This window comes from Tachyglossus aculeatus, chromosome 4 (assembly GCF_015852505.1).
Source record: "Tachyglossus aculeatus isolate mTacAcu1 chromosome 4, mTacAcu1.pri, whole genome shotgun sequence".
NCBI lineage: Eukaryota > Metazoa > Chordata > Mammalia > Monotremata > Tachyglossidae > Tachyglossus > Tachyglossus aculeatus.
The window spans coordinates 78,993,186-79,003,727 of record NC_052069.1 but is presented as its reverse complement, the minus strand read 5'-3'; the positions used below and the strand labels follow the sequence as shown (position 1 = coordinate 79,003,727).

Here is a 10,542-nt window from a genome sequence, read left to right as displayed (position 1 = left end):
TAATAATGAAAATAATAGTAATTATGGTATTTGTTAAGTGCTCACTATGTGCCAAGCACTCTTCTAAGTGCTGGGGTAGATACAGTCATTCATTCACTCATTCAATCATATTTATTGAGCTCTTACTGTGTGCAGAGCACTGTACTAAGCACTTGGGAAGTACAACTTGGCAACGTACAGAGACGGTCCCTACCCAACAACAGGCTCACAGTCTAGAAGGGGGAGACAGACAATAAAACAAAACTTATTAACAAAATAAAATAAATAGAATAGTAAATATGTAGAAGTAAAATAAATAGAGTAATAAATCTGTACAAAAATATATACAGGTGCGGTGGGGTAGTGAAGGAGGTAGGGAGGGGGGATGGGGAGGGGGAGAAGAAGGTAATCAGGTAATACTTACCTGATACAAGGTAATTAGGTTGTCCCATGTGAGGCTCACAGTCTTAATCCCCATTTTACAGATGAGGTAACAGAGGCACAGAAAAGTTAAGCGGCTTGCCCAAGGTCACACAGCAGACAAGTGGCTGAGCAAGGGTTAGAACCCATGACCTCTGATTCCCAAGCCCGTGCTCTTTCCACTAAGCCACACTGTTTCTCTAAAGATTGACTGATTGATCTTTCCCCTTCAACCCCATTCCTAACTGTTGCTTTCTGGGTTGTCTACTGCTGGTTTCTCACAGTTCTGTATCTGTAACACATTGAATCTTCTATTGCCTATTCCACCTTCCTATTCGTGATAACCACAGTCCATTTCCTCTGGCAGCACACAATTTTATGCTTTCACCCTGTGGTCTGTTCCCTAACTATTCTCAAAACTGTATTTCAGCTCCAACATCTTGAAAATAGTGCCGAAAATTACACAGTACAGGCTAGCTAAGTTCCATGTTTCTTTTAGAACATATGAAGGTATTTAGATTAAATCAGAACTTGTAGGACAGAATATTATCAGCTCTCTGGCAAGGAGTTGTGGTTGAACATGCAAGACCAAAATCATTCAGGCAGATACCTTTGTTGTTCAGCGTTCTGAATCTTCTGTACAAATATTTATTGGCCTGCAAATCTCTACCTGTGTCCCCAGAGTGATCCTTGTTGGGGTTTTCCTAGCTTAGTGATCAATCAGTGAATGATATTTATTGAGCTTTTACTCTGTACAGAGCAATATACTAAGTGCTTGGGAGAGTCTTGTCTTAACTTGTTGAGTCATCTCTAACCCATAGGAACACGATGGACATATCTCTCCCAGAATGTTCCACCTCCATCTGGAATCATTCTGGAAGTGTATCCATAGACTTTACTTGGTCAAAATATAGAAGTGGTTTACCATTGCCTCCTTCCTTACAGTCAACTTGAGTCTCTGCCCTTGACTCTGTCCCATGATGCTGCTGCCCAGCATAGGTGCGTTTTGACTTGTAGCAGGTTGTTTTCTATTCGCTAGCCATTGCCTAAGCTAAGAATGGAATGGATATGTCTCTGCTTGACTCTCCCTCCCATAGTCGAGACTGGTAGAGTACTGGAAACTCTCCAGGTGTGACCCTAAGAGGAGAGCTTGGGAGAGTACAATACGATATAGTTGTTAGACATGCTATCTGCCTACAAAGGGCTAACAGTATAGAGGGGGGACAGGCATTAAGATAAATTACAGATAGGGGAAATGGGAGAGCATAATGATATGTACATAAATCCTGTGAGGTTGGGAATGGGGTGAATATCAAGAGCTTGAGGTACAGATATAAGTGCCTAGGTGATGCAGAAGGGAAAGCAAAGAGGGGAAATGAGTCAGTAATCTGACTGCAGGTGGTTCACATAATTACCCTAAATACAAGTTTCCATGAAAGCCTAGTACAGAAACTTTGCTTGATTTCCTTGAAGGTGGTGGGCATGGATTATGTGAAAAGGTAAGTTAGGTTTTAATAATGATGGCAGATGACCCAGAAGGGAGTGGGAGTTGAAGAAAAGTGAAGCCTAGCCTGGGAAGCCTCTTGGAGGAGATGTGCCTACAATTAGGCATTGAAGTGGGGGAGAGTAGCTGTCTGTCAGATTTGAGGAGGGTGGGAGTTCCAGGCCAGAGGTTGGTGGTTAGACAGGTGAGATCATGGCACAGTGAGAAACTCAGTCCCAGGGGAGCGAAGTATGCGGGCTGGATTATAGGAGAGAAGCAAGGTGAGGTAGGAAGGGGCAAGGTGATGGAGCACTTCAAAGCTTTTTGTTTGATATGGAGTTGGATAGGAAACCACTGGAGATTTTTGAGGAGGGGGGGTGACATTTTCTAAACGTTTTTGTAGAAAGATGAACCAGGCAGTGACATGAAGTATGGACTGGAGTGGGGAGAGACAGGAGGTTGGGAAGTCAGCAAGGAGATTGGACACAGTCCCTGTCCCACATGGGGCTCACAATCTTAATCCCCGTTTTAAAGATGAGGTAATTGCGGCATGGATAAGTGAAATGACTTGCCCAAGGTCACACAGCTTTCTCCACCCAGCAGACAAGTTGTGGAGCTGGGTTGAGAGCCCTGGTCCTTCTGACTCCCAGGACCATGCTCTGTCTAATAAGCCAAAGGTTTGTGAGAAGCAGCGTGGCCTGGTAGAAAGAACATGGGCTTGGGAGTCAGAGGACCTGGATTCTAATCCTAACTCCATCGCTTGTCTGCTATGTGACCTTGGGCAAGTCACTTAACTTTTCTGTGACTCAGTTCCCTTGCCTGCAAAATGGGATTCAATACCTTTTCTCCTTCCTACGTATACCTTGGAACATGGTAATCTTGTATCTACTGCAGGGCTTGGCACATAGAAGTGCTTAAATGCTATTATTATTGTTATTTCCTCATCAGTGCTCTACACAGTAAGCACTCAATAAATACAATTGAATGAATGAATCTTTTAAAATGGGGATTTAATGTGTGTTCTTTCACCCCTTTGACTGTGATGCCTGTGTGGGACAGGGACTGTTTCCAACATGATTACTAAGAGCTGGGATAGATACAAGATGTAGTTCTTGACACATAGTAAGCACTTAATAAATACTATTATTATCCCTATTTATATTATCACATTCTATTGCTTAATGAACACATTGCATTAGAAATCTCTGAAGGAGAAGAGGAAAGAGTCAATTCCATCATCTATTTGTGTTAAGAAAAAGTCAGTGCACATATTTAGACCACTTAGTTCCCCAGCAGGGAAGGGAACTAAAATAGGAATGATAGTTGTGGGAGGGAATGTGGGCGAATAGGTTCTCCAAGTCCTGGGTAATGGTTTGAAGGGACTGACAGCCAGCTCTGAAAGACCTCTGGAACATCTGCAGTGCTCTCTGTTTTCCGCCTCTTGGATCTGTCACTTGTTGTGTCCTCAACAAATGAGACCTTCCTCCTTTTCTTTATTAGTCAGGATTTAAGAGCAAACTGGGTTGCTGGCAGTGAACTATGTGGAGTAGGAAAACTTTATAATTGGATGAGCTATACAAATTCAGGGACCAGCCTTACTGGCCAACTTCAGCTGAATGGCAGGTGTACCCTTCTGACACTCAGTTGAGGAGGACCATGGCCTAGTGGAAAGAGTGTAAACCTGGGAGTCAGAGGACCTGGGTTGTAATCCCAAATCTGCCATTTGCCTGCTGGGTTACCTTAGGCAAGTCACTTAAATTCTTTGTGGCTCAGTTTCCTAATGTCTACAATGGGGATTCAACTCCTTTTCTCCTTCCTACTTTGACTTTGAGCCTCATATAGGACAGGGACTGTGCTGATCTAATGAAACAGGAAACACACCATTATAATCAATCATTTGTATTTACTGAGAGCTTACTATGTGGAGAGCACAACAGAGTTGGTAGACATTTTCCTTGCCCACAAAGAGAAATTAGGGAAATTCTCCCTAATATTGTCCATCGGGCTTCCCTTCCAAGATTGGTTTGATGTAAGCAAGTAGCTATGCAGACCAGCACAAAATTAAGCACTGTGTATGTGATTGCAGCACTGTAGAAAAATAAAAATGCTTGAAACCCCATATGTAGCAAAGAGAGAATCCTTGAGAGATGACATTTTAATAACCTATTCAATGCACTCTTCCAATTAGGATGAGGCCCTGCAAAGACAAAACCTTGCAACCTACAAACACCTGTTGACACAGTTTCCCATTATTTTTAATAATGATTAATAATTTTGGTGTTTGTTCGAGAAGCAGCGTGGCTCAGTGGAAAGAGCATGTGCTTTGGAATCAGAGGTCATGGGTTCAAAACCCGGCTCCGCCAATTGTCAGCTGCTTAACAGCTGCTTTGGGCAAGTCACCTAACTTCTCTATGCCTCAGTTACCTCATTTGTAAAATGGGGATTAAGACTGTGAGCCCCTCGTGGGACAACCTGATCACCTTGTAACCTCCCCAGCTCTTAGAACAGTTCTTTGCACATAGTAATCTCTTAACAAATGCCATTATCATTATTATTATTATTGTTAAATGCTTACTAGGTGCCAGGCACTGTACTAAGCACTCAAATTCCTCTCCTCCAATTCTCTCCTTGACCCTCTCCAATCTGGTTTCCGTCCCCTTCACTCCACGGAAACCTCCCCTCTCAGAGGTCACCAGTGATCTACTTCTTGCCAAATCCAACAGCCTCTATTCCATCCTAATCCTTCTTGAACTCTCAGCTGCCTTTGAACCTATTGATCACCCCCTTCTCCTGGAAACATTATCCAACCTCGGTTTCAGTGACTGTACTCTCCTGGTTCTTGTCATCTCTCTGGCCTCTCATTCTCAGTCTCTTTCATGGGCTCCTCCTCTGCCACCCACCCTCTAATTGTAGGAGTCCCTCAAGGTTCAGCTCTGGGTCACCTACTATTCTCCATCTACATGCATCCCCTTGGAGAACTCATTTGTTCCCATGGCTTCAACTACCACCTCTAAAACGGTTGATTCATAAATCTACACCTCCAGCCCTGATTCCTCTCGCTGTCCGCAGTCTTGCATTTTCTTCTATCTTCAAGACATCGTTCCTTGGTGTCTTCCACTCAACTCAAACTTAACATGTCCAAAACAGGACTCCTTGTCTTCCCACCCAAACCCTGACTTTCCATTATTGTAGATAACACTACAATCCTTTCTGTCTCACAAGCCCATAGCCTTGGCATTATCTCAAGGCTATTATTAACTCCTCTAATTCAACCCATATTTTCATTCCATCACTAAATTCACCTACACAACATTGCTAAAATCCACTCTTTCCTCTCCATCCAAACCGCTACCACGCTAATGCAATCACTTATCCTATCTGGTCTTGATTACTGTATCAGCCTCCTTGCTAACCTCTCAGCCTCCTGTCTCTCCCCACTCCAGTCCATAGTTCACTCTGCTGCCCAGATCATTTTTTCTACAAAAATGTTTAGGATATATTTTCCCCTCTTCTCAAGGAAGTCCAGTGGCTGCCCATTCACCTCTGCATTAAATAAAAATCCCTCACCATTGGCTTTAAACATTCCATCATCATGCCCCCTCCTACCTCACCTCACTACCCTCCTACTACAACCCAGCCCACACACTTCGTTCCTCTAATGCCAATCTTCTCATTATACCTCAATCTCAATTATCATGCCTCCGACCCCTTGCCCAAATCCTGTGTCTGGCCTGAAAGGCCCTCCCTCCTCAAATCCAACAGACAATTACTCTCCCCCCTTCAAAGTCTTATTCATTCATTCATTCAATAGTATTTATTGAGCGCTCACTGTGTGCAGAGCACTGTACTAAGCACTTGGGAAGTACAAGTTGGCAACATATAGGGACGGTCCCTACCCAACAATGGGCTTACAGTCTAGAAGGGGGAGACAGACAACAAAACAGAACAAAACAAAACAACAAAACAAAAAATGTGGTCAGGTGTCAAGTCATCAGAATAAATAGAAGTAAAGCTAGAAGCACATCATTGACAAAATAAATAGTACATATGTACAAGTAAAATAAATAGAGTAATAAATCTGTACAAACATATATACAGGTGCTGTGGGGAGGGGAAGGAGGTAGGGTGGGGGGGATGGGGGGGAGAGGAAAAAGGGGGCTCAGTCAGGGAAGGCCTCCTGGAGGAGGTGAGCTCTCAGTAGGGCTTTGAAGGGAGGGAGAGAGCTAGCTTGGCAGATGTGTGGAGGGAGGACATTTCAGGCCAGGTGGAGGACGTGGGCCAGGGGTCGATGGTGGGACAGGTGAGAACGAGGCACGGTGAGGAGGTTAGCAGCAGAGAAGCGGAGGGTGCGGGCTGGGCTGTAGAAGGAGAGAAGGGAGATGAGGTAAGAGGGGCCGAGGTGATGGAGAGCCTTGAAGCCGAGACTGAGGAGCCTGTGCTTGATGCATAGGTTGACTGGTAGTCACTGGAGATTTTTGAGGAGGGGAGTAACATGCCCAGAGCGTTTCTGCACAAAGATCATCTGGGCAGCAGCATGAAGTATAGACTGAAGTGGGGAGAGACAGGAGGATGGGAGATCAGAGAGGAGGCTGATGCAGTAATCCAGTCGGGATAGGATGAGAGATTGAACCAGCAACGTAGTGGCTTGGGTGGAGAGGAAAGGGTGGATCTTGGCGATGTTGCGGAAGTGAGACTGGCATGTTTTATTGATGGCACATCTCCTCCAAAAGGCCTCCCTTGCCTAAACCCTCCTTTCATCCTCTCCCATTCCCTTCTGCATCCCCACCCATTTGCTTCCTTTATTCATCTCCCCTCCAGTCCCACAGCACTTATGTACATTCCTGTAATTCATTTATATTAATATCTGTCTCCCCCTCCTGACTGTAAGCTAACTGTGGGTAGGGAATGCTTCTTTTATATTGTTAATGTACTCTCCCAAGCACTTAGCACAGTGCTCTGCACACAGTAAGTGCTCAATACAAATGATTGACTGAATCCCTTCCCAAAGCAAATTCCTCTTTTTATGATGCAAACAATGCGGCTGTTGATAGTTTGTGGGAACCTTTTCCTTGAGAGATCTTTACAATGATACTGATGTGTGTGAAACTTCTCCTAGAGCAATTCCAGAGATGACCAGATTATTTGCCCTGAACTGATGCAGGTTTGTTGTGGGCCTCTTGCTGCTGTTTTTACGCAACTGGTGAGGGCTAGGGGCTCTTGGACCACTGGTATCATCTCCCTCTGCCTCTGCCCACAGAATCTGTTGAGGAGTGAAGAGTGGGGATCATAGTAATAACTGTGGTGTTGCATGTACTAACTGCTGAGGTAGATAGAAGCCCATCATGGGCAGGGAATGTCTGTTTAATAATAATAATAATAATAATGGTAGTATTTATTAAGCCCTTACTATGTGCCAAACACTGTTCTACGTGCTGGGGGAGATTCAAGATAATCAGGGTGTCCCACATGGGGCTCACAGTCTTCATCCCCATTTTACAGATGAGGGAACTGAGGCCCAGAGAAGTTAAGAGACTTGCCCGAAGTCACACAGCTGACAAGTGGCGGAGCCGGAATTAGAACCCACGACCTCTGACTCCCAAGCCCAGGCTCTTTCCACTGATCCATGCTGCTTCTCTGATTTATTGTGATATTGTACTCCCTCAAGTGCTTAGTACAGTGCTTTACACACAGTAAGCGCTCAATAAATATGATTGAATGAATGAACATGAGTCATGGCTTTTTTTGTTTCTTATGGTATTAAGTGATTACTATGTGCCAGGCACTGTACTAAGCACTAGGGAAGATACAATCTAGTAAGTTTGGACAAATCCATGTCCCACATGGGACTGTCTTAACCCCCATTTTACAGATGAGGTAACTGAGGTGCAGAGAGGTGAAGCGACTCACCCAAGGTCACATAGCAGACAAACGGTGGTGCCAGGATTAGAACCCTGGTCTTTCTGAATCTCAGGCCCACACTCTATCCACTAGGCCATACTGCTTCTAGTGGAAACAGTCCCTGTTCCATATGGGGCTCACAATCTAAGTAGGCAGGAGAAATGTGTAGTGATATAGGGACTGTCTCTATATGTTGCCGATTTGTATTTCCAAGCGCTTAGTACAGTGCTCTGCACAAAGTAAGCACTCAATAAATACGATTGAATGAATGAATGAATGAATGAATGAATGAATATGGGGCCTTGGAGGTGGGCGTGGCTCAGTGAAGGGGAATGTAGTCGATAGGCAGTGCTGAGCCAGACATCTCCCTTAAGTTTGCCCAGGAGTCAGAGCATGCATGGAGACATGGGTAGGTGGCTCCACGGACCTCCATGGCTGCCACTTTTGCAAGTTTGGTCACCTGCCCCAGCTAAGGGGAGCAAGATTTGAGGGTACTGACCACATTCAGCTGTCAGCTGTGTGACTTTGGGCAAGTCACTTAAATTCTCTGGGCCTCAGTTACCTCATCTATAAAATGGGGATCAAGACTGTGAGCCCCCCGAGGGACAACCTGATCACCTTGTAATCTCCCCCAGCGCCTAGACCAGTGCTTTGCACATAGCAAGCACTTAACAAATACCATTATTATTATTATTATTATTATTATTATTATTATTATTATTATTATTATTATTATTCGGAGTGCTGCTGAGTGGTGCATCCTGTGAGGATTGTAGGAGAACAGGAAGCAGTGTTGCCTAATGGACCGCCATATGTCTGCTTTGATCTTGGACAAGTCACTTAAATTCTCTGTACCTCAGTTAACTCATCTGTAAAGTGGGGGTTAATACTGTGAGCCCCATGGGGCTCACAATCTCCAATCAATCAATCAATCTCCAATCAAATCTCCAATTTGATTAGCTTGTATCTACCTCAGAGTTTAGTACAGTACCTGGCATATAGTAAACACTTAACAAACACCATAGAAAACAATCCCTAGAAGGAGCACAGGTTCTGACAACTCAATTTTTTTAATGGTATTTGTTCACTGTATATAGAACCACCATCCTTCTTCTCTCACAGGCCCATAACCTTGGTGTTATCCTCTCTTTCGACCCACATATTCAATCCATCACTAAATCTTGTTGTTTTGTCCTTCACAGCATCACTAAAAATCCACCCATTCCTCTCCATCCAGACTGCTGCCATGTTAATCTAAGCACTCGTCCTATACCACCTTGATTACTGTATTAGCCTCCTTGCTAAAGTCCTTTCCTCCTGTCTCTCCCCACACCAGAGAGAGGTGCACTTCATTCTGCTGCCTGGATTATTTTTTGACAAAAATGTTCAAGCTATGTTTCCCAGCTCCTCAAAAATGTTCAGTGGTTGCCCATCCACCTCTGCATCAAACAGAAACTCTTTACTATTGACTTTAAATAATAATAATAATAATGGCATTTGTTAAGTGCTTACTATGTGCAAAGCACTGCTCTAAGCATTGAGGGGGATACAAGGTTATCACATTGTCCCACGTGGGGCTCACAGTCTTAATATCCATTTTATAGATGAGGTAACTGGAGCTCAGAGAAGTTAAGTGACTTGCCCAAGGTCACACAGCAGACATGTAGGGGAGCCGGGATTCGACCTCTGACTCGACCATGACCTCTGACTCCCAAGCCCGTGCTCTTTCCACAGAGCCATGCTGCTTCTCTAAAACAGTGTAAGCACTTAGTTATCTTGCCCCTCAACCTCACCTAGCTACTCTTTTGCTACAATCCATACAGCACACTTACCACCTTTAATGCCAACCTTCTCACTGTACTTCGATCTCATCTATCTTGCCTCTGGCCTGGAACACCTTCTCTCCTTATATCCAACAATTACTCTCCCTACCTTCAAAGCCTTATTGAAAACCTATCTCCTCCAAGAATACATTTTATTTATATTATATTTGTCTCTACCTCTAGACGTAAGCTTGTTGTGGGCAGGCAATGTGTCCGTTATATTGTGCTCTTCCAAGCACTTAATACATTGTTATGTACACTCAGCATGTCCAAAACAGAGCTCCTTATCTTCCCCCCCACGAACCCTGTCCTCTCCCAAACTTTCCGGTCATGGCAGACAGTACAACCATCCTTCCTGTCTCACAAACCCATAACCTTGGTGTCATCCTTGACTCCGCTCTTTCATTCAACCCACATATACAATCCGTCACCAAAGCCTGTTGGTCTTGCCTTCACAACATCACCAAGATCTGCCCTTTCCTCTCCATCCAAACCACTACCATAATACTGCAATTGCTCATCCTATCATCCTTTGATTACTGCATCAGCCTCCTTCCTGACCTCCCAACCTCCTGCCTCTCCCCAGTTCAGTCCATACTTCATTACACTGCCCAGATTATCTTTCTACAGAAATGTTCAGGCCATGTCACCCCACTCCTCAAAAATCTCCAGTGGTTTTCTATCTACCTCCATATCAAACAAAAACTCTCACTATTGGCTTTAAAGCTCTCCATCACCTTGCCCCTTCCTACCTCAACTCCCTTCTCTCGTACGCCTCAGTCTGCACACTATGCTCCTCTGGAGCTAATTTTCTCACTGTTCCATGATCTTGCCTGTTTCGCTGATGACTCCTGGCCCATGTCTTACCTCTGGCCTGGAACGCCCTCGCTCCTCAAATCCACTGAAAAGTCACTCTTTCCTCCTTCAAAACCCTACAGA

At 44.4% G+C, this 10,542-nt stretch overlaps 1 non-coding gene across 1 annotated transcript; it reads right to left on the bottom strand.

Annotated features, from left to right (window-relative positions):
• Positions 1 to 1,408: 1,408 nt before the first annotated feature.
• Positions 1,409 to 1,546, bottom strand: LOC119927441. Its single transcript, XR_005450443.1, has one exon. It is a non-coding gene; the product is annotated as a small nucleolar RNA SNORA7 (small nucleolar RNA).
• Between the last annotated feature and the right edge of the window lie 8,996 nt (positions 1,547 to 10,542).